A 22,120-nucleotide genomic window follows, 5' to 3' on the forward strand; every position below is an offset into this window, starting at 1 on the left:
GATATGGTTAAACAAAGTATTGAAACTATAATTAAAAACACATTAGGTGAAATGAAAACTTTTCCGTTTTATCTGGGAGTAAAATTGAAAATGGTAAGACAAGACAATGAAACTACTCCATATATGAGGACAAACCCACACTTTATCTCATCATTTCAAGATTTTGTAAGAGGTGATGTTTACGATGATCTCCAGAGACAGGAACAACATGTTGATAACACTGTAGTAGGTAGTGGATTTACTTTCACAAAAATAATCTTTTAGATATAGACATCTTAAAATCAGATCCTCTTCAAGCTTCTTCTTATATCGATTTACCAAAATAGATAAAACTTAAGAAAGCGGTTGTTAATATTCAAAACAAAGATAATAAATGTTTTCTGTGGTCTGTTCTTGCTCACTTACATCCTCCATAATGGAATCCTGAAAGGGTTAAACATTATAAGAAATACGAGAATACATCAGATGTTAAAGATTTAAAGTTTCCAATGTCGTCGAGACATATTCCTAAATTTGAGAAAATAAATAATCTATCTGTTCATGTATATGGATTCACAGATACAAACAAATTTCAGATATTAAAAATTTCAAACAACTATAAAAATGATGAAACACACATTGATCATCTCCACTTTACTTCAGAGGAAAAATCACATTATGCTTTCATCAAAAATTTCTCAACATTAACCAAATCACAAATATATAAAAGAAAATGTAAAATGTATCTTTGTAAGAGATGTCTCAACTCCTTTCATACAAAAGAACGATTAAATCAACATTCAAAATATTGTCGGAATCAGAAATCAACCGTAATCAATTTACCAAAAGCAGGTTCAAACATATTATTCAAAGATTTTAACAAATCTATAAAACATCCGTTTGTGATATATGCTGATTTTGAAAGTATCCTTGAAAAGATAGATACTGTTTTTCCAAATCCAAATAAATCATACACAAATAAATATCAAAAACATACTCCTTGTGGTTTCTGTTATTATATCAATTCATCTGTTGGTGATGAATACAAGTTAGAACTTTAAAGAGGGGGAGATGCCTCAGAGGAGTTTGCAAGACGATTGGAAAAAGATTGTAAAAGACAAAGAGAAATAATGGTGAAAACTGAAAACCAATGTCATGATCAAAGGAAGAGGAAAAGGAATTTAGAGAGAACAGTACCTGTCATATTTGTGATGAGGAGATTGAGGGAGAGGTCAAGGTGTGGGATCACTGTCATCTTACTGGTAAATACAGAGGTGCAGCTCATTCCCATTGTAATCTTAATTACAAGCCTCCAAATTTTATTCCTGTCTTTCTTCACAACAACGTTGACACACATCTATTTATAAATGAACTTTCAAAGACATTCGGAAATATTTTTGCCATTCCAAACACAGATCAAAAATACATCTCATTCACAAAATCAATTTATACATCCCCCATAACCCATATCAGATTTCTTGACACATACAAGTTTATGGGAGATTCATTATCTGAGTTTGCATCAAATATTAAAACTTCCTGAGTCTTAAATCATATTTCTCAAATCAAGAAGAGATTGATCTATCCCAAAAGGGAATATGTCCGTATGACTATATGGATTCATTTGAAAGGTTTAAAGAAACACAACTTCCTTCAAGGGAAAGTTTATATGGTAAGTTGAATAATACTCATATTTCTGATGAAGATTATACACAAGCTAAAAAGGTGTGAGAGAAGTTTAATATAAAGAATCTTGGGGAATATCATGATTTATTTCTTAAAACTGATGTACTGTTAAGTGATGTGTTTGAAACTTTTAGAACAGTCTGTGATACCAAAAATTCTTATGGATTAGACCCCGCTCACTATTACACAGCCCCGGGTTTGGCTTGGAGTGCAATGTTAAAAATGACAAAACAAAATTTGGAATTAATCAGTGATATAGATATGCTTTTAATGATAGAGAAGGCTAAAAGAGGAGGAATATCTCAAGTATGTTCCAAGAGATATGCTAAAGCAAATAACAAATATCCTCATGATTATAATAAGAATGAGGATAGCTCTTACCTGATGTATTATGATGCTAACAATTTGTATGGATGGGCAATGTCTCAATCTCTGCCTTATGGTAAATTCGAGTGGGTGGAAGAAAAGGATTATGAAAAGGTTTTGATGAATATTGTTATTTCTTCTCAAGAGGAATTGAATGAGGAAGAAGGTTATTATTTTGAAGTTGATTTGAGGTACCCGAGTGATCTTCATAATAAACATAAAGACCTACCCTCTATCTCCGATAAAGAAAGTCCAAGAAAAGAATGGTTAATTGATTACCAACAGTCATTTAATATAAAAGGTAAATCTTCAGAAAAACTACTTACTACATTAAATGATGAAAGTTATGTTTTACATCAAAGGAACTTGAGACAATATTTATCTTCTGGGTTGAGAGTGAGGAAAATTCATAGGATTTTGAAATTTAAACAAAGTCATCGGTTAAAGAAGTATATTGATTTTAATACAAAAAGCAGAAAAAAAGCAGAAACAAATTTTGAGAAGGACTTTTATAAATTAATGAATAATGCTGTATTTGGAAAGACTATGGAAAAATGTTAGGAATCGAGAAAACATAAGACTTGCTACATCTTGGAAACAGGCTTCAAAGCTAATTAACAAACCAAGTTTTGAACGGGTGGAGGTATTTTGAGAGAACTTTTGTGCTATTCATTTGAAAAAAAGAGAGTATTAAAATGAATAAACTTATTTATATAGGAACAACAATTCTTGATTTGTCAAAGTTGTTTATGTATGACTATTACTATAATAATTTAAAATTAAAGTATAAGGATAATGTGTCATTGTTAAATATGGATACAGATAGTTTTATATTTGAAATAAAGACGAGATGAATATGAGGATATGATTGATAATATTGATATATATATATATATATATGATACAAGTAATTATAAACCTGGTGATGTGTTGTTTTCATCAAATAATGAAAAGGTTATTGGTAAGTTTAAAGATGAATTGGGTGGGAAGGTTATGAGTGAATTTATAGGATTGAGAGCAAAGGCTTATGATTTTACATATGTTGACAATAATATTGAAAGGTGTAAAAAGAAGTAAAAGGGAATAAAGAAAAAAAATAAGAGATGAAACAATAATCTTTAAACATTATTACAACTGTTTAATCTGAATGAGGGAAGAGTGGAGAAAAATGAATAAAACTAGAACGGGCACTCGGTAGAGCACATACCTTCGCCGCCGCACCTTTTTTCCGGGCACATTTGAAAAACGTCATTTTAAAACGTCTATGACGTCACAACCGTCAGTCCGATTGACATCAAATTTGGTGTGTAACCGCCTTGAAGGCAGTCCAACAAAATGGAATGATAAAAACTGAAAAATTAAAAAGTTGAAAAATGACATCATCTTTTGCATCATTTTGACGCACTTCTGGGGACGTCACATCCAATCGGGGACTACCATTCTGAAAGCTCGTAGTTCACTGAACGTTTTAACGTTGGTTTCATGTCAATAGCTCTATTAGATCTGAAGCTATGCCTACAAGTATATTTTGACCTTGAGTGTGACCTTGACCTTGACTACAGAGGTAATTGGCAAAATCTGTACATCAATAAACAGATATTTTGGTACTGATCCAATGCATGGATTTGGGAGACTTTGCTTTATAAATTATATAGATATTTGAATGTAAAATATCAGGACATTTGAGCCACAATTGAAAAAACGTCATGTTCAAACGTCAATGACATAACGGTCAGTCCGATCGAAGTTAAATTTGGTGTGTGACGTCCTTAAGGTAAGTCCTACAAAACGGTATGATCAAAACTGATGAAATCGAAAATTGAAAATTTACGTCATCTTGTGACGTCATTTAGACGCAATTCCGATGACGTTACGTCAAATGCGACACTACATATCCGAAAGGTATCTCATCAATAATATGGAACAATATGGCGGTGGTTGCATGTCGATAGCTGTATTATGAAGGAAGTTATGCTCAAAAGAGTGTTTTTGACCTTTTCATGACCTTGACCTTGACCTTTGACCCGATCGCTCCCAAAATCTAATCAAATCGTCCTTGGATACTCATGAATCATCCCACCAAATTTCATGCAATGCGGTTTAATACTTTCTGAGTTATGTGAATAACAAACAAACATATATTCACAAATAAATAAATACACAGCGACCAAAACATAACCTTTCGCAGAATGCGAAGGTAATAAGAAGTTATAAACATCAATTATACACAGAATAAATAAATAAGAAAGCATTAGGATCTTTTGATGATAAAAGATATATTTTAGAGAATGAAATTAATGGTCTCCCTTATGGTTATAAGTATAAGTGCTGAGGGACTACTACCCTCTTTTACTGATTTATAAATGATAGAACCAAGCAATAACCAAACCAAAGAGTGGAGATGTAATCAACCTTGGTACTTAAATAGAAAACATACAGAATGTGAAAAATATCAAATAAGTCTTATTGAAGAAATAACCGGGGTAAAAGTATATAAAACAAACAAGCGGATAAATGTAATTACAAATAAGTTAGAGGATGTAAAGAAAAAAAACATATCCTTGAATGGATTGAAAACTTTGATGGTTATCAATTAAACAATTTACTATAATCTCAAAATGATATGTGGCTCAGGAGGTAGTCAAGCAAGAGCATTAAGAGAAGTTTATCATTTTATTTCTGCTCAACAAAGATATTTAGACCAAGAACTACGTTCTAAAATAATATTTGTGAACATACTCGATGGCGATGAATGGAATCGGAAAATTAATTTATTACATGAAGTGGAACATGATCAAATATTCATTGGCTCACTCTTTGAATGGAGTAAGTAATGGGGGAGAGATCGATCTCTTCTTTTGACCCCATGCACAAAGAGTCAGAGGGGGGAGAGAAAATCATTCTCCTCTTTTGACCTGATGGGCATTGAGCAAGAAAGCTTCCCCTATTAATTTGTATGAGGTTTTTTTGGGTACTTAAAAACAGTCTCAATTTAACATGAGCTTGTATGGCAGAAAATCATTCTCCTCTTTTTTTCCTGATGGGTCTCGAGTCAGAGAGTTCTCCCTATACATTTGTATGGGGGGGGGGAGGAATTAGACTCCTGTTTAGGGGTTTTCAGGGATCAATTCAAAGAGTTTTCCCCCTTCACACCATTCATTTGCATGGTTGCCTCAGAAACCCCATATATCTACTACGATAGTACTCCATGTGTCGGGATGTTATGGGAAAAAATGGCTGCCCATTCAAATGTGTACAAAATCATATGCGTCAAAATCACGACAGAGTGAAATCTGAAGCATTTAAAAGCCATCCATTAAATAGGCAACAGCACAGGGAAGGAAACACAGATTCAATGCAAGATGTAATAAATCTCTTGATTCTGTCCCATGTTGACTTGTATACATTTTTTTTTTTTTTTTTTTTTTTTTTTTGTATACCTTGGTCGAGGCTCGTATGAGAGCTAACACACAACTCACAGCAAGGAGGCATGAGACAAGAGGGGTGGGAGTGGAAGGGACAAAACATTGGGGAACAGACACAGGTGAACTGTGGAAGGGAGAGGGATGGGGATGGGACGGGGAACATGGCGAGGAGAAGATGGACATTACAGGGACTTTCAGGAAGGAAAGCAGGAGAATTGAAGGAAGTGGGCTTGGGTGGATTATCGGGGGTAGAAAAGATCGAGGATTTGGATGGGGGAAGATAAGAGGTGGTGGTGAACAGCTGTTTTGAAAGCCTGGAGGGAAGAATGGGAAAGAATAGAGTGAGGAAGTTTATTCCAAAGGCGGGAAAAAAGAGGAATGAAAGAGTGAAGATGAGCAGTGATTCGTGATTTTGGTAGTTTTACCAGAAGGGGGTTGTTGGCGGACCTTGAGCGCCCTGTGGAAATGTGGTTGGGACAAATCGCAGAGAGAGCAGGGGGGCAAGGCTGGAGAGGAGTCGGTAGAAGACAGAAAGACCACCGACCAACCTGCGGTGATTGAGTGAGAGGCCCAAAGACTCAGCTTCATTGCGGGAGATGCCAATGATCTTAAAAGCCCTGGTTTCGACAGCGTGAAGTCGAGAAAGGTGGGAGGCAGGAGCACCAGCCCAGAGGGGAGAGCAGTACTCCATCAGGCTACGGACAAAAGCTTTGTAAGTAGTCAGGAGCTCAAGAGGGCCGAGGAAGGACTTTGCACGACGGAGGATTCCCAGTCGGCGACTGGCTTTTGAGGCGAGGTTGGAAATGTGACTTTCCCAGGAAAGGTCATGGCAGATAGTGAGACCCAGAAGCTTGAAAGAAAAGACTTCTTCCAGAGGATTGTTGAGAAAGTGGATGGGGGTTTTGTAAACGGTCCTTTCGAAGAGACATAGTGAGAGTGTGAGATTTGTGTGGATTGAAAGACATGTTCCACGTGTTGGACCAGTTTGTGATTTTATCCAGATCTGCAGTGAGCGAAGAAGCTGCTGCTTGCCGGTCTGAGGGATGACAGATGGTACGGCAGAGGGTGGAGTCATCGGCAAAGAGAAATAGAGGATTTTCCAGAGAGTCCGAGAGATCATTGATGAAAACCAGAAAAAGAACAGGGCCCAGAACGCTACCTTGAGGAACTCCAGCCTGCACAGGAAGAGGGGATGAAAGAACTCCATTTAGGGCCACACGTTGACTGCGACAGGAGAGGAAGTCTGCGAGCCATGAGTGGAGATGGCCTTGAATACCATGGGAAGAGAGTTTGGTGAGTAGGGCAGGGTGCCAGACTGTGTCAAAAGCACGTGATATGTCCAGGGATACGGCTCGGATTTCCTGTCTGGCATTGAGGACCTCCATCCATTGATGGGAGAGCAGTAGCAGCATATCCAGGGTAGAGTGACCTGGTCTGAAACCAAATTGATGATTGGAAATCAAGCCATATACATATACATATACATATACATAGATGGGCAATACCCCTGGGCAATCATTTTGTGGAATAACACCACTGAGGAGGAAGTCAACATGGGAAAGAATCAGCAAAATCTATCAATGCGATCGCAAATATCTCTTTTGGGGAATAACCCCCCCCCCCCCCCCGCGAACACCCATAAATCCCCTTCAACCCCGATTTTCTGAATAGTACGAAAAAAAAACTTTGGTACATCACAGGTGATGAAGGTTGAGTCAAGTTTCATCAGAATTGTTCATGTGGTTCCTGAGAAGAAAGCAAATACAATTTTTTGGGGGAAATCCCACCATCCACCCCTTTACATCCCATTTTTTTTGGAAGCAGTGAACAAGCTTTGATACATCATTGGCAATGAAGTTTGTGGTCAAGTTTCATCAGAATTGCATGTGTAGTTTCTGAGAAGAAAGCAAATAAGTATTTTGGGGGGCAACCTCCATCGACCTCCTTCAGGGCCTAATTTTTTATTGCCACGAACAAACTTTGGTACATTCAAGGTGATGAAAGTTGTGGTAAAGTTTTATCAAAATTGTCTGTGTCGTTTCAGAGAAGTAGCAGCAAGTATACATGGATGGACGGACGGAAGGACGACCCGCCATCCTATCAGCTCCCCGGAAATATGTTCCAGGTAAACTGAAAACGAAAACACGGTCCATCCATTAAGCCGTGAAGCCATTAAGCTGTCCGTCAGTCAATCAGTCAGTCTGTGAAGACGATAATCACGTCCTGCAAGCCTGGTGTTGGCTTTGTGGTCAAGATGGCTGTCTTGGGATCTTCGGGCCCTGAGTACGACTCCTGTTGGCCAATGAATAGACACCAGGTGGGATCGACTCAGCCTGTCATCCTTCCGAGGTCAGCAAAATGAGTTCCAGTGTGCTGGTTTCCTGCATCGGAGTGGTGACCCATCCAGGATTGTGCGCAATGGCCCAGGAGACTGCTTGGCAGCAACAACACTGTGCACAGAGTATGGTCCCGATGGATGGATGTACTGGTAGAGGGGCACAGCATCAGCGGCACAGCTGTGCTCCAAGAAACGATAGCTACCTGGCAGGTAAGCTGAAATTTGGAAGAACAGAACAGAGAACATTCTGTTTGAATGTTGGTTTCAGCCGATGGTCAGAGACTTCGGAGGACCCCACTGCTGAGGGAGAGACATCAGAAAGCCTGACTGGAGTTTGCCAAAACACACCTGAACAAGCCAAAATCATTCTGGGAGAATGTCCTGTGCACAGATGAGAAAAATTGGAGCTTTTTGGTAAAGCACATTATCTCTGACTGGAGGGAAAGTGTTCTTTTCTTTGAAGGCTTCATTTTTTTTTTCTGTAAACAAACATGGATGAGATTCAGTGATGTTTTTGGGTTTCTCTGCTGCCTCTGGCACCGATTGCCTCAAGCTTGTGCATGGCCTCATGAAATCTGGAGATCACCAAGGCATTTTTGGAGTGCAATGTTCAACCCAGTGTCAGAAAGCTAGGTTTCCGTCGAAGGTCATGGGTCTTGCAGCAGGACAATGACCCCAAACGCACATCAAAAAGCACCCAGAAATGCTTCAAGACACGACGCTGGACTGTTTTGAAGTGACCAGCGATGATTCCAGATTTAAATCACATTGAACACCTGTGTGAAGACCTGAAAACAGCAGTTGGGTGAAGGCACCCTTCAAATCTTGGAGAACTGGAGTAGTTTGCACACGAAGAGTGGGCCAAACTGCCAGTGAAGGTGTAGGAAACTCATTAATGGTCAGATGAAATGCTTGACTGCAATTATTTTGTCCAAAGCCTGTCTTCTTCTTGTGTATGGCAGCTTAACTGCGAGGGTAGCTATCATTTCTTGGAAGAGTGACTGTGTCGCTGATGCATTGCCCCTCTACCAATACACACTGGAACACATTTTGCTGACCTCGGAAGGATGACAGGCTGAGTCAATCCCCTGGTGTATTAATTCAGTGGCCAACAGGGCTTGAACTTAGGACCCAAGGAACCCAAGCCGCCACCCGAACCACGAAGTCAACACCAGGCTAGAGTCGCAAATGTAACACCATTATTTAAGAAAGGACCCAAAGAAGAATTGGGGAACAATAGACCTCCAAGTTTGACTTCAGTTGTGGGGAAGGTGATGGAGACATTAATGATTAAGGACCAGATGAGGAACCATTAAAACAAATACAAACTAATTAAATGTAGTTAGCATGGGATTACCAAAGGTTACAGTTTCTGTCCAACAGATCTTTTAGAGTTCTTTGAAGCAGTGTCTGACTGATTGGGTGGACGAGGGAAAGGCAGTGGACATAGTATATCTCGACTTTAAGAAGGCATTTGATAAGGTAACCACATCGGAGGTAGTTCGCCAAAGTGAGGGCTTGTAGAGTGGCTGGTCAGGTAGCTAATTGAATTGCAAACTTGCTTCGTGATCAGAAGCAAAGAGTGGCTGTGAGTGTGAGGATGTCTTGTTGGGAGGATGTAAGTAGCAGGGTACCTCATGGATCAGTACTTGAACCATTACTTGTTATTTTGCATCAATGATTGTGTCAATGTTATTTTGCATGATTATTTACATCAATGATTTGGATAATGGGGTAAAGAGTAAGCTTTCCAAATTTGCAGATGACATGAAGCTTGGAGGTGAGGTGGATAGCAGAAGGGGTGGTGATCACATACAGGAATGTATTGATACTTGGATAGATTGGGCAAAATATTTTGCAGATGTAATTTAACCTGAGCAAGTGTAAGCTGTGGGGATTGGGAAAAACAATGAAAATAGAGATTACAGGATGCAAGGGGTAATTTTGGAGTGTGTCATTCAGGAGAAGGATCTGGGGGTGGTAAGAAATATGGGAGGTAAGCAGGCAGCACAGTGCCAGGCAGGTGTCGGTAAAGTAAATAGGGTTTTAGGTTGCACAAGACCAATGGTTCTCAAACTGGGGGTCGCGAGATTGTTTGAGGGTCACGGGAAGGTTGTCCAAACAAATAAACAAACAAATTTATAATGCAGAAATTCATAAATATTTTATGAAAATTATTTTTCAATTAAATCTCCCAAACCAATGTTATAATGGAGAGAGAGAGAGAGAGAGAGAGAGAGAGAGAGAGAGAGAGAGAGAGAGAGAGAGAGAGAGAGAGAGAGAGAGAGAACGAGAGAGAACGAGAGAGAGAGAACGAGAGAGAACGAGAGAGAGAGAACGAGAGAGAACGAGAGAGAGAGAACGAGAGAGAACGAGAGAGAGAGAAAGAGAACGAGAGAGAACGAGAGAGAGAGAAAGAGAACGAGAGAGAACGAGAGAGAGAGAACGAGAGAGAACGAGAGAGAACGAGAGAGAGAGAACGAGAGAGAGAGAACGAGAGAGAGAGAGAACGAGAGAGAGAGAACGAGAGAACACGAGAGAACACGAGAGAGAACGAGAGAGAACGAGAGAGAACGAGAGAGAACGAGAGAGAACGAGAGAGAACGAGAGAGAACGAGAGAGAACGAGAGAGAACGAGAGAGAACGAGAGAGAACGAGAGAGAACGAGAGAGAACGAGAGAGAACGAGAGAGAACGAGAGAGAACGAGAGAGAACGAGAGAGAGAGAGAGAGAGAGAGAGAGAGAGAGAGAGAGAGAGAGAGAGAGAGAACGCGTGCAGCACAGTGGCGGGTGCTGAAAGTCAATGCAAGCGCAAGCTAAGGACGACAAGGTGGCTGAATATGGATCGGTGGCTTGTCAAAAAACGTCTGGCAGCTCAAGATGCAGACCAAGACGATACATGTGAAGGTGGGCCAACTGTTACAAGTTCAACTGAAAAACATAAGGCAGATTTGGCCTCCAACAAGCGTCGGAAATATCAGACTGACTTTCTGCAGTACGGATTCACATGCCCAGCCAAAAATGAAGTCGAATATCCACAGTGTGTTCTGTGTTCAGAAGTGCTTGCTCACGAAAGCTTGAAACCAGTGAAATTGAAGAGACATTTACAAACCAAACACCCATCCTACATTGACAAACCATTAGATTTTTTTCGTCGTAAGGAGGGAGAACTACAGAGCCAAAAGACGACTGTACGTGCGCACTCTACAATCTCCGTCAAAGCCCTGTTGGCTTCATATGAAGTGGCATACCTGGTTGCTCAATCCAAAAAGCCCCATACTATTGCAGAGAGCCTGATCCGCCCAGCAGCGATTGCAATGACCAGAGCTATGCATGGTGAAAAAATAGCTAGCACACTTGAGACTATTCCACTGTCTAATGACACAATGGTGAGGAAATTGGTGAAATGGCCAAAGACATTAAAGAGCAGCTCATTGACCGAGTGAAGAAAAGTGGAAGATTTTCCCTCCAAATTGACGAAACAACGGATGTTTCCAGTGATGCACAGTTACTTGTTTTTGCAAGATACAGCTACGAGGGGAAAATGTACGAGGATATGTTGTTTTGCTCAACACTTGAAGGAACTTGCACTGGTCGTGACATTTTTAACAAACTGGACAGTAAAATGCGCGAGGAGGGGCTAAGTTAGGAAAATTGCATCTCTGTGTGTACAGATGGAGCTGGTGCCATGCAGGGGACAAGAAGGGGACTGAAAGGTAAAGTTTTGGAAGTGGTAGTTTTGGTAGTTTTTGTTTTTTGTATATTTTGGTCAGTAATGCAAGGTTTGTGTACGTCTGGTAGCTGTCATGTGTGATAGATAGTAACTTCTGATTGCAGCAGAGGGTTAATCAATCTTCCAGTCTGTGTCCCGTGCATAAATAGGCTACATACCACTCTTTGCAATTACAGAAGCCTTTTTTATGAATGTGGCTGGCTTTTTTTTTACTGTTATACATCAGAGTGTAAATAATTAATTTGTGATGCCAATTTAGTATCGTTTTGTTTAGTTTTAACAGCTGGCAGTACCTAGGCATTGACCAATGTGCTCCAGGCACTGTGGATTTTTTTAAGTGCTCTGTGATGTCACTGCAGTGCGTTTCAAGTGTGAGTCAGGAGGGGGGTCGCGAACCCCAACGTAAAATTTTTGGGGGGTCGCGGCTCCAAAAGGTGGCGACTTCAATTGTCATCACGCCAGTTGGCTAGGTGTGGGTACCTCTCTCACCTGCCATGGGACATCAGCAAAAGCTTTCTGTGACTCATTGGGACTGACTCAATCGGTCAACTTCCCGACCCGGATCTCAACCAATGGTACTCCATCTCTTCTGGATCTGATTTTGACAAATTTCCCTGACAATATCTGCTGCTCTTCCTTCGCTCCAATTGGTTCTTCTGACCACGTCCTTGTTAAAGTGGACATCTCTCTGGCTGTCATCAGAGAACCACCTCACCGCCGTCGAGTCTGGCATTTCACTCAAGCCGACTGGCAGGGTCTCCGAGCAGCCATCAAACTTACAGACTGGTCTCCTATCACTACTTTCTCAAACATCAACTCATCCTGGGAATTCTTTCAAAGAAACTTGCTCTCCCTCATGCATAGATTTATCCCCTCTCGTGTTCAGTTGTCTTACCCTTCCTCCCGCCCTTGGTTTACTGAAGCTTGTGGTGAGGCAGTTGTCCTGAAACAACTTGCCTTTGCCTCATGGAAAGCAAACCCAACTGAGGGCAATCTCAGTTCTTTCCACAAAGCTCGGAACAAGTGTGTATCTACCCTCAGGAGAGCCAGAAAACAACATCTTTCTCATCTCAAGTCTGAACTCTCAAACCTCTCTCCCTCCTCAAAATCCTGGTGGCGTTTAATCAAATCTGTTTCTGGTGTATGTTCCCCCTCCATCCCCTCCCTTACCTCAAATGGCCGCACTGCTGATTCCACACGTGATAAAGCTGAATGTCTAAACTCGGTGTTTGCAGCTAAATCTTGTGTCCCAAACCCATCACTATCTCTACCCACTTTACCCAGTCGCACCCAACTGTCCCTGGACTCTGTATCCTTTTCTCCTGACAAGGTGGAGAGCTTGCTTTCAAACCTCGAGTCAGATTCTGCAACCGGTCCAGACGGCATCAGCCCACGTGTCCTCAAAGCCTGCTCTTCTGCTCTTGCTCACCCTCTCTCTGTTCTATTCACCCTCTCATTTTCCCAAGGTCATCTGCCATCTGCTTGGAAATCTGCTAACATCACTGCCCTGCATAAAAAAGGTGCAAAAACAGATCCCTGTAACTACAGACCAATCAGCCTTCTCCCAATCATCAGCAAGGTTATGGAATCCATCATTGCTTCAGACATGAAATCCTTCCTCTTCTCCAATGGCTTGATTTCCAATCATCAATTTGGTTTCAGACCAGGTCACTCTACCCTGGATATGCTGCTACTGCTCTCCCATCAATGGATGGAGGTCCTCAATGCCAGACAGGAAATCCGAGCCGTATCCCTGGACATATCACGTGCTTTTGACACAGTCTGGCACCCTGCCCTACTCACCAAACTCTCTTCCCATGGTATTCAAGGCCATCTCCACTCATGGCTCGCAGACTTCCTCTCCTGTCGCAGTCAACGTGTGGCCCTAAATGGAGTTCTTTCATCCCCTCTTCCTGTGCAGGCTGGAGTTCCTCAAGGTAGCGTTCTGGGCCCTGTTCTTTTTCTGGTTTTCATCAATGATCTCGGACTCTCTGGAAAATCCTCTATTTCTCTTTGCCGATGACTCCACCCTCTGCCGTACCATCTGTCATCCCTCAGACCGGCAAGCAGCAGCTTCTTCGCTCACTGCAGATCTGGATAAAATCACAAACTGGTCCAACACGTGGAACATGTCTTTCAATCCAGACAAATCTCACACTCTCACTATGTCTCTTGAAAGGACCGTTTACAAAACCCCCATCCACTTTCTCAACAATCCTCTGGAAGAAGTCTTTTCTTTCAAGCTTCTGGGTCTCACTATCTGCCATGACCTTTCCTGGGAAAGTCACATTTCCAACCTTGCCTCAAAAGCCAGTCGCCGACTGGGAATCCTCCATCGTGCAAAGTCCTTCCTCGGCCCTCTTGAGCTCCTGACTACTTACAAAGCTTTGTCCGTAGCCTGATGGAGTACTGCTCTCCCCTCTGGGCTGGTGCTCCTGCCTCCCACCTTTCTCGACTTCACGCTGTCGAAAACCAGGGCTTTTAAGATCATCGGCATCTCCCGCAATGAAGCTGAGTCTTTGGGCCTCTCACTCAATCACCGCAGGTTGGTCGGTGGTCTTTCTGTCTTCTACCGACTCCTCTCCAGCCTTGCCCCCTGCTCTCTCTGCGATTTGTCCCAACCACATTTCCACAGGGCGCTCAAGGTCCGCCAACAACCCCTTCTGGTAAAACTACCAAAATCACGAATCACTGCTCATCTTCACTCTTTCATTCCTCTTTTTCCCGCCTTTGGAATAAACTTCCTCACTCTATTCTTTCCCATTCTTCCCTCCAGGCTTTCAAAACAGCTGTTCACCACCACCTCTTATCTTCCCCCATCCAAATCCTCGATCTTTTCTACCCCCGATAATCCACCCAAGCCCACTTCCTTCAATTCTCCTGCTTTCCTTCCTGAAAGTCCCTGTAATGTCCATCTTCTCCTCGCCATGTTCCCCGTCCCATCCCCATCCCTCTCCCTTCCACAGTTCACAGTGTCTGTTCCCCAATGTTTTGTCCCTTCCACTCCCACCCCTCTTGTCTCATGCCTCCTTGCTGTGAGTTGTGTGTTAGCTCTCATACGAGCCTCGACCAAGGTATACAAAAAAAAAAAAAAAAAAAAAAAAAAAAAAAGGTTGAGAACCACTACACTAGAAGACCCGTGAACCTGTTGTGTTCCCGTTGTGACAGCGGTTGATGAAAAAAAATAAAGACAAAAATTTTAATATTATTTAGTCGTCAAACTTTAACTTGAAGAAAATTTGAGCATTAACATCAGGAGTCATCGTTCGGCCAACCGGTTTCTCAAGGTATATCAACACATTCTCCATGGTTTCTCCTTGCGCTTTATGGATCGTCATACCAAAACTTGAAACAAGTGAAGATTAATTATAATTCAACAGAGTAGACAGTGAAAGGACAAGGGACCATAGCCTGAGAGTAAAGAAGAGGAGAGTTAAGATGGTAGTGAAGCAGGGGATTTTACTCAGAGATGAGTTAATGTATGGAATGGTCTTCCTGGAAAAGTCGTGGCAGGAGAAACAGTTGATAAGTTTAAATTGGAATTCGATAGGGATCTGGAAGTTATGGAGACGGAGGGCTATGGGGATCTTCATCAGACTTTTAGGTAGTTTCAGCATTGACTGGTGATTGTGTGCATGTGTACATTGTGCTGTTGGTGGGGGTTTTGTCAAGGGGTGTTGTGTGGTAGATGTGTGTTTTTAACCAAGCTCACGCTTGAACCAAGCTTTTTAACCAAGCAAACTATAAAAATTAAAAAAGTTAAAAAAGAAAAACTTAAATGAGAAATAAATCAATTCATGAAGGAATGAATTTTTATTTATTTATTTCCTTCCTTGGATCTTGTGTGGATAAATTAATATGGTGTTCACACAGGCATGATGGGCTGAACGGCCTCCATCTATGTTATATTGTTGCGAATTTGGAAGCTTACTGCACACAACAGCCAGGTCCTATAGATCAGTTACATCAGAAAGTAGGCGTTTCAGATCGTCTAGAACCGCACGAAGTGGGAAGGTCCAAGCCAAGCTCTTACCTCCAGCTCACCTTCCCTCCGAGCTGGGGGTATCAATAAAGGCCGTGGCCACCATTTTTTTTGGGAGGGGAGGGGGGTGTCTGTGCGTGGGCACGTCTTTTAAGTATAAATGTTTGAGTGCCATGTGTCTAAATTGCATTCCTTTTAGTCGGTTAACTCTGCATTCTTGAGTGCTCCCCTGCCCCATTATAAATAAATATCCCTTTTGTTAAATGTTCCAGCTTGTTTCTGTGTTTCTTTCATGGGCTTAGCATAGTGTGTGTTGAGAAATAGCGAGACAGCAAATTGTTCATTTGGATCGACACGCCTTGGTAACCTCCGCTCGGGTTACACACGGTTCGGGCATGGTAACGGCTCGTTCCGCTCGAGTTCCGTCAAGGGTGTGAATTCCTCGGTAGCTTTGCCACGTGGGTATTTAGGTATATTGAAGTTTGGCAATTGTCTCTACCCCACGTGGTCGAATTATTGGCAATTCATGGTCCAGTAAGGGAACCGTGCCTTTCGGACTTATCCGAGAGTCACGACCTAAATTCCGGGTGTGTTCGGTGGAGCCGACTCCACTGCTCCCTCTAGTGGCCGTTTATCACCACCGATACCCGGCCCCGCAACAATATTTCCTTGAGCAGAGCATGGGTCCGGCTCCTTCCCCACCAACTCAGACGAGTGTAAGATTGTATCACGCACACTCATGGAAGCCTCCCATTGGTGTCTCGCAGTCCCATCAAGCAGACGTCAGCGCAGGTTTGACCGAAGAACCCTTGGTAAGGAGAGCTTGATGAATCGAACACAAGAGAGATCGAGATGCTCACAAAGGGCTTCAATGTCCCTTCTTCAAGTTCTTCCACATCCTCTCGTCTCGGAGCCGACACGGAGCACCGCGTGGTGTTCACAGACACGGAGCACCGCGTGTTGTTCACAGACACGGAGCACCGCGTGTTGTTCACAGACACGGAGCACCGCGTGTTGTTCACAGACACGGAGCACCGCGTGTTGTTCACAGACACGGAGCACCACGTGTTGCGAATACCGAGGAGGAAACTCCCGGCCGTGGTCGCTCGTTTAACAAAGGATGGAATGTTCGTGGAATGTTAACCAGGAATGTAACATTTTAGATCCACACGATCATTTTATTTGTATTTTTGGGATGAGGAAGGAGGTTTGTGGTGAATTGAAGGTCGTGACGTGTGATCACATGCTGCCCGGCTCGAGCACAGAAGAGATAAAGCTGCGGTTCGGCTCGGTCGCGGGGATTGTCCCAGGGGCATTGTCGTTTTATGTCGGCAGCTCACTTGGTGCTCATTGAATGGTGAGAATACTGATTGATATATAATACTGATTTATTTTGCGGTGATTAGTTGCGCGTGTGTACCTTACTGCTTATGTACTCCTTGCTGCGTCTGTATTTCCTGGTGTGCCCGTAGAAGCGGCTTCAATCAAATGGAATAAAGCCTAAACTCTGAAGGTTCTTCTCTCGTCCTCATTTCAATTTATTCCATTTGGTTTTCTCGGCTCTCTCAACCAACGATGGACAAGATCTACAAACCAGAGAGGTTCGACGCAGACCCAAACGCGACTGACTCAGAAATGAAATGGTCGCATTGGTTCCGTTCCTTCTCACACTATCTGACCATCATCGAAGAGGGAGCTGACGAATTAGCCGCCCTCGTGAATCATGTCTCGCCCGGCGTATACAGACTCTTCTCAGAGTGCGACACTTACGAAGCAGCGATCGACGTGCTGCAGGCGCTCTACGTGAAGCGCAAGAACGAGGTATACATACGACATCTTCTCAACACACGCAAGCAAGCAGCCGGGGAGACAATCGATCAGTTCCTGCAAGCTCTGAATCAGCTGGGAAAAGACTGCAGCTTCCGGGCCGTAAGCGCCGAGGAACACCGAAAGGAAGCGACACGGGAGGCATTCATCCAAGGACTTAGATCAGCCCACATACGGCAACGCTTACTAGAGAAAGCGCAACCCACTCTTGAAAAGGTAGTCGATCAGGCTCGAGCGATGGATACGGCACAGCAGCAATCTGAGTCATTTGGGACACCGATGCTGCTAATGAATGCTGCTACGGTGGGAACTCAAGGAACCCCACTGGCAGAGACACAGCCAGACACAGGGGATGGAGAAACACCCGAGGAGCCGGATACCCAGGCCACGTCAAACTCCTCAGCAACTGCTCCGGTTGGTAAATGTTTCTTTTGTGGGTACAAAAGACACCTCCGCCAAAATGCCCCGCCAGAGATGCCACATGCATGAACTGTGACAAGAAAGGGCATTATGCCAGGGTATGTAAATCTACTCGAAGGAGAAATAAACCCACTTCTGCGGCTCTCTACTCGCAAAAGAAACTAACTGCAGCCTCCCCGGGGAATCTATCCAAGGCTATCATCAACGTACGAATTAACGGGCATATGGCTGAGGCACTGATTGATACCGGAAGCTCTGAAAGTTTCGTCAACAGCTCGCTAGTGAAGGGCAGGAAATGGAAAATCCACCCGACAGACAATACGGTATGCATGGCCGCCACCTCACTACAATCCCGCGTACGAGGGTACTGCAATGTTGAATTGGACGTAAAAGGGTACACGCATCGGGATGTAAGGGTACTGGTGCTTCGTGATTTGTGCGCAGACGTAATTCTGGGTCATAATGTCCTGAAGCAGCACACGAGCGTCGAAATACCCTTTGGAGGAAGCAAACCTCGTCTAATTTTAAATGCCTTGACTACCGCAGAGGTAACGTCCCCCCAGCTGTTTGCTAACTTGTCGCCGGTCTGTAAACCGATAGCGATCAAATCGCGGCGATATACCACTGCTGACATGAATTTCATCACTTCAGAAACCAAGCGATTACTGGAAGAAGGAATTATAGAACCGAGCGATTCGCCATGGCGCGCACAGGTGTTGGTGACCGGCAGCCAGAACCATAAGAAACGAATGGTTGTCGATTATTCCCAAATGGTCAATCGCTTCACCCAACTCGACGCCTACCCCCTGCCGCGCATAGACGAGATGGTCGAACGCGTGGCCAATTATAAGATATTCAGCACCATCGATTTGCAAAGCGCCTATCATCAAATTCCCATCCGAGAGGAAGACAAACCTTACACCGCATTCCAGGCAGGTAGGCGCCTCTTCCAATTCAGGAGGATTCCATTCGGTGTCACGAATGGAGTGGCTTGCTTCCAACGGGTTATGGACGACATCATCTCAGATGAAAATAAAACCTCAAAGACACTTTTGTTTACGTGGACAATGTCACAGTGTGCGGTAGGGATCAGGGGGAACATGACATGAATCTGGACAGATTCTTGAGCATTGCTAGAAAATATAATCTGACTCTCAACTACGAGAAATGCGTATTCTCGGCAAGGTCAATTGACCTTCTCGGCTACACGATAGCCGACGGCACGATTAAGCCTGATCCTGAACGATTGCGCCCACTTCGTGAGCTACCCCCACCTCAGGACCTGCAGACAATGCGCCGGGTGATCGGGATGTTCGCTTACTTTGCGAGATGGATTTCGCAATACTCCGAGAAAATACATCCCCTAGTGCATTGCAAAAACTTTCCACCAGATGCCGCTGTTGTAACAGCTTTCCACAACCTCAAAGACGATATCAGTAATTCCGTGGTATTATCGATCGATAGCTTGGTGCCCTTTGTGGTGGAGACAGATGCTTCTGATCACGCGATAGCTGCTACGCTTAATCAGTCTGGGCGACCTGTTGCGTTCTTCTCGAGAACTCTCTCTGGAAGCGAGCAGAGACACTCAGCGATAGAGAAGGAGGCGTACGCCATCGTCGAAGCGCTGCGTAAATGGAGACATTATTTACTGGGAAACCACTTCACGCTCGTTACAGACCAACGATCCGTGGCATTCATGTTTGATGGGAAAATAACGGGAAAATTAAGAATGAAAAAATTATGAGATGGCGGATAGACCTAGCCTGCTATAGTTACGACATTGTTTACCGGCCCGGGAGGGAAAACCCTGCTGCAGACACCTTCTCTCGGATCTACTGCTCGGCGACAATCAGTCGGGCTTTGCAAGATCTCCATGTGTCTCTGTGCCACCCGGGGGTAACCAGAATGGCACATTTCGTGCGCAGACAGAACCTTCCCTATTCTATTGAAGATATTAAACAAATGAATGCTTCATGCCCTGTTTGTGCTGAACTAAAACCCAGATTCTATGGTGCGGCTTCTGGCAGACTGATCAAGGCCACTTCTCCCTTCGAGAGACTAAACATTGACTTCAAAGGGCCCCTGCCGACCGAGACAGACAACAGATACATATTCACTGTTGTTGATGAATATTCAAGGTTCCCTTTCGCGTTTCCGTGCTCGGATATGACCTCGGGCACTGTCGTGAAATGTCTGTCTGACCTCTTCGCTATGTTTGGGAAACCTTCGTACATACATTCAGACAGAGGGCCGTGTTTCATGTCGGCCAGGCTAAAACAATTCCTACTGGAGCTCGGCATAGCAACTAGTCGAACGACGGGTTACAACCCACAGGGAAACGGGCAGGTGGAAAGGTATAATGGAGTTATTTGGAAAGCCATAACTCTGGCGTTGAAATCAAGAGGACTGGGCCCCGAGCGGTGGGAGGTTACCCTTCTCGACGCTCTGAATTCCATACGCTCTTTGCTCTGCACGTCCACCAATGCAACTCCTCACGAACGAATGTTTACTCACCAGCGACGTTATGTTGACGGTCAAACGGTGCCCAACTGGCGAACCCATCCCGGAACAGTGTTCATGAAACGCCCGGTACGACAAAGCAAGTATGAACCCCTGGTGGAGGGGGTCGAACTCATCAATACTAATCCAGAGTATGTATTGGTATTGTATTATATGTATTGGTGTCCATTGGTGTCTCTCGCAGTCCCATCAAGCAGACGTCAGCGCAGGTTTGACCGAAGAACCCTTGGTAAGGAGAGCTTGATGAATCGAACACAAGAGAGATCGAGATGCTCACAAAGGGCTTCAATGTCCCTTCTTCAAGTTCTTCCACATCCTCTCGTCTCGGAGACCGACACGGAGCACCACGTGTTGTACACAGACACGGAGCACCACGTGTTGTTCACAGACACGGAGCACCGCGTGTTGTACACAGACACGGAGCACCGCGTGTTGTACACAGACACGGAGCACCACGTGTTGTACACAGACACGGAGCACCACGTGTTGTACACAGACAAGGAGCACCGCGTGTTGTTCACAGACACGGAGCACCGCGTGTTGTTCACAGACACGGAGCACCGCGTGTTGTACACAGACACGGAGCACCGCGTGTTGTTCACAGACACGGAGCACCGCGTGTTGTACACAGACACGGAGCACCGCGTGTTGTACACAGACACGGAGCACCGCGTGTTGTACACAGACACGGAGCACCGCGTGTTGTACACAGACAAGGAGCACCGCGTGTTGTTCACAGACACGGAGCACCACGTGTTGTTCACAGACACGGAGCACCGCGTGTTGTACACAGACAAGGAGCACCGCGTGTTGTACACAGACACGGAGCACCGCGTGTTGTTCACAGACACGGAGCACCGCGTGTTGTTCACAGACACGGAGCACCGCGTGTTGTTCACAGACACGGAGCACCGCGTGTTGTTCACAGACAAGGAGCACCACGTGTTGTTCACAGACACGGAGCACCGCGTGTTGTTCACAGACACGGAGCACCGCGTGTTGTACACAGACACGGAGCACCGCGTGTTGTACACAGACACGGAGCACCGCGTGTTGTTCACAGACACGGAGCACCGCGTGTTGTTCACAGACACGGAGCACCACGTGTTGTACACAGACACGGAGCACCGCGTGTTGTTCACAGACACGGAGCACCACGTGTTGTTCACAGACACGGAGCACCACGTGTTGCGAATACCGAGGAGGAAACCCCCGCCCGTGGTCGGTCGTTTAACAAAGGATGGAATGTTCGTGGAATGTTAACCAGGAATGTAACATTTTAGATCCACACGATCATTTTATTTGTATTTTTGGGATTAGGAAGGAGGTTTCTGTCAAACAACTCATAAAATCAACAAACATTTAATATAAATCACTTTAATTTGTCTTCATTCCAGATAATCATCGAAAATAAATTATTTTATCTTTTAATTAACGTTTTACAAATCAACCTCAAAATTAAATCAGAGATTCCAAACATACCTCTTCAGTTCAAGTACGACCGGAACACGACCACCACCACCACGACCACCACCACCACGACCACCACCACGACCACCACCACCACCACGACCACCACCACCACCACGACCACCACCACCACGACCACCACCACCACCACGACCACCACCACCACCACCACGACCACCACCACCACGACCACCACGACCACCACCACCACCACCACGACCACCACGACCACTACCACCACGACCACCACCACGACCACCACCACCACCACGACCACGAGCTGCGTTGCACTGACAGCACAAGGTTCAAAAGATCACCCGGAAGTTTTTCAGCGTTATTCTTCTTCCTCCTCCATTTGTTGTTTCTTGACGGAG

General features: G+C 44.1%; 1 protein-coding gene across 1 annotated transcript in view; it reads right to left on the reverse strand.

Moving 5' to 3' along the window:
- LOC147029135 (uncharacterized) overlaps nucleotides 1–21,876 on the reverse strand; it is a 55,608-nt gene extending 33,732 nt beyond the window's left edge. The window contains exon 1 of the mRNA XM_085880088.1: nucleotides 21,759–21,876. The gene's annotated coding sequence lies outside the window, so the exon portion shown is untranslated. The remainder of the gene's footprint in view (nucleotides 1–21,758) is intronic.
- Nucleotides 21,877–22,120: the final 244 nt, after the last annotated feature.

Source organism: Eptatretus burgeri, chromosome 4 (genome assembly GCF_056783735.1).
Source record: "Eptatretus burgeri isolate ZD-2024b chromosome 4, Ebu_testis_v1, whole genome shotgun sequence".
Classification (NCBI taxonomy): domain Eukaryota; kingdom Metazoa; phylum Chordata; class Myxini; order Myxiniformes; family Myxinidae; genus Eptatretus; species Eptatretus burgeri.